Here is a 2,914-nt window from a genome sequence, read left to right on the forward strand (position 1 = left end):
TCTGGAGGAGATGGAGTAGATGAGGTATGAGAGGGCATCTCACTTTGAGCCTCACTTTGTCCTGCTCTGACTTGGGGCACCTGACTGGTACCCTCTCCCGCTGCTGTATCAAGCCGTCTACTAATCGTTTGCTTCCTAGTCGAAGGCATCACTGAAAAAAACAAGGTGAATATTAGAGACAAACACTTACGACTCAACTCTACGCACGATCTAGATTCAGGAAGAAGGTAACAACCCTAGATGTCATGTAGCCTCCTGATTATAAATGTGGCGCGCTACACATCCATAATCAAGACTCTACTAGACACGGCTCATAGACAACCCCTAGGATAGACTTGCTCTGATACCAAGTTTGTCACGACCCAAACTGAAGGGCCATGACTAGCACCCGACCACACTTGCCGAGCACCAACGTACATTTCATCTAACCTTCATTATTATCTTTTAAGGCTGACGAGATCAATATAAATGGTAGACCTAGATCATGGACAACCAGCAATAAAATATGATGGCATGCATATACATAGCAGGGGATGACCAGACAATCAAGAAACTACATATAAGGTATGAGCTACCACGCTACTATGAAAGACTATACAACAAAAACTAGCCGACAAGGCATACCAAACTATACATGAGCCGACACCTGTCTATGAGCCTCTAAAAGAACATAAGTGTTGCAACATAGCCGGAACAGGGCCCCGACATACCCATAATGTCTATAACAAAAATTGCATACCAAGACCAAGGCAAGTCCGGAGAAGGGATCTCGCCAATCACCGCTGATCTACTGTGGTGGGGGAGCTGTACCTGCCTGTCTATCAGGACCTGCAGCACGACATGCAGCGTCCACAAATAAAAGGACGTCAGTACGAATAAAGTACTGAGTATGTAAGGCAAGGAACCATAAATACGATCAGTAATGTAAGCAAGGATAGAGAATATACAACCTGTAACATCTTAGTACCTCTGAGGGCTACTTACATGAAATGCATGATACATATGTATAAATACATAAACCTTTAAAGCATTCGCCTCTGTGGGCATCATCATCATCATATCGTACCCGGCCATAATAGGCTCGGTAGAATCGTACCCGGCCACGTGGAGCTCGGTAAAACCCAACTGATCAGTGGTTGCACAATAGGTGCCGTACCCGGCCAACTATAGCGTGGCTCGGTAGAGTAAAATAGATACATATATATAATGCATGCTCGACTCATGGAATCACATTCTAAACCTTTCGGAGTGACGTAAGGTCGGTATCCTCTGTACACGTTATTAGGACTAAGTCTTCACTATGAACCTTATAAGATTCAGGAAGTATGAACAACATTGATAACATAAGAATAAGAGAAGCAACATTAACATCAATCGTTCCATAAGAGGGAAAACAATGTAAGTACTGCTAGCTTCTAAGAGTAGAGTATCTTTGGAAGCTCGTTCATTACATTATGTACAATCGGAGTCGTGCAAAAGAAGGAAAGGGATAGCCTCACATACCTTGTATATACTGCCCCAATCTCAAGCTATGCAATTGTCAAAACTCCTTAGTCTACAATAAGAGAAACGATACTATCATTATCATTTAAGCGTCATAACTATTATGTATCGACCACAACCTATTTTACGATGAAACGGACAGCACCTCCCCTATATATATGACCTCACACCATTCAAAACAATCACCAAACAGCCCAAACATCATCAATAATAAACATATTGAGCCTCCCGAAATAGTCCACACACAGCCTAATCACTCCATACATACGACGACCACCGTAGTCGTGTCAAACAACCTGGAAATGTTACGAATAACTATCAGCCCATAAACCTACATATATATGGTGTTTCTCCACACCCTTCCTCCTCCAAAACTCCACAAGATAGTAGTAAAATACGCAGCCCAACAACAACGCAAAACAGTCCACAAAACAATAACACTACTACCAAACCTTTCGATATATATCTCACAAGTTCTAGCTTCAATGGCTTAGCCGCAACTTGGATAATCTTAAATACATATAGAGTAAGAGGTTCCTTACCTTTATACAGAAAGAACAACTCCAATTTGACCTTAAATTTCCAAGAAATATCCCTCCAATGCTGCCACAACAACAAAAAAATGAAACTAGCGATCAATTAGTGTTTTTCGGCACTAGAATCACTTTAGAAGGCTTGAAATCACCTAGGATTAATATTAAGAACATTAGGGAGTATTTACAGAACATATACCCTTTAAAACAACCTCCCACACGAGTTGGAACGACACAAAAATGAGCAACAACAAGAAGAACAAGAGACTTACTAGCGCCACGGAATTCCCGACACTTGATTTGTGTTGTTTGCCCTTTTTTTGGGTCTTGAATCTTGAGAGAACCTTGAGAGGATGTTCCTAGGGTTCTAAGTTCTGAAAATAGTGAAAAGAAATGACTAAAAACGGGTTGTGGTCATCCTATATAAGTCCAAATATCTTAAACCGACTTAGTGGGCCCCATAGAGAGGTGCTTGGCGCAGTCTCGCGAAAACGCGAATATCTCTCTACTCCGAGATCGTATCGATGAACGGTTTAATGCGTTGGAAACTAGACTCATAGATCTTTAATTTGGTGGGTAGATCACCCCGTAATTCCTTGTAAATTATGAGAAAAGATTAGAAACATTTGACCTAATGTTTAAGTAAAATTATGAACCTAAGTTGCGACAACTTTTGTCGACTTTTGTTTCATAACTCGTTTGACTTCAAGACTTATGATACGGATATTATATGATTAAAATACCTTAATAAATGACCTCTTGAGTGTATTAAGCACCGCTAGATTACCTGAAAATACGAGTTACAACATCCTTGATTCGTTTAACTTCTAATATTGGTTAATCACTCTTATACACTCTTGTATCACTTAAGACCAATA

This window comes from Nicotiana sylvestris, chromosome 10 (genome assembly GCF_000393655.2).
Source record: "Nicotiana sylvestris chromosome 10, ASM39365v2, whole genome shotgun sequence".
Taxonomy (NCBI): domain Eukaryota; kingdom Viridiplantae; phylum Streptophyta; class Magnoliopsida; order Solanales; family Solanaceae; genus Nicotiana; species Nicotiana sylvestris.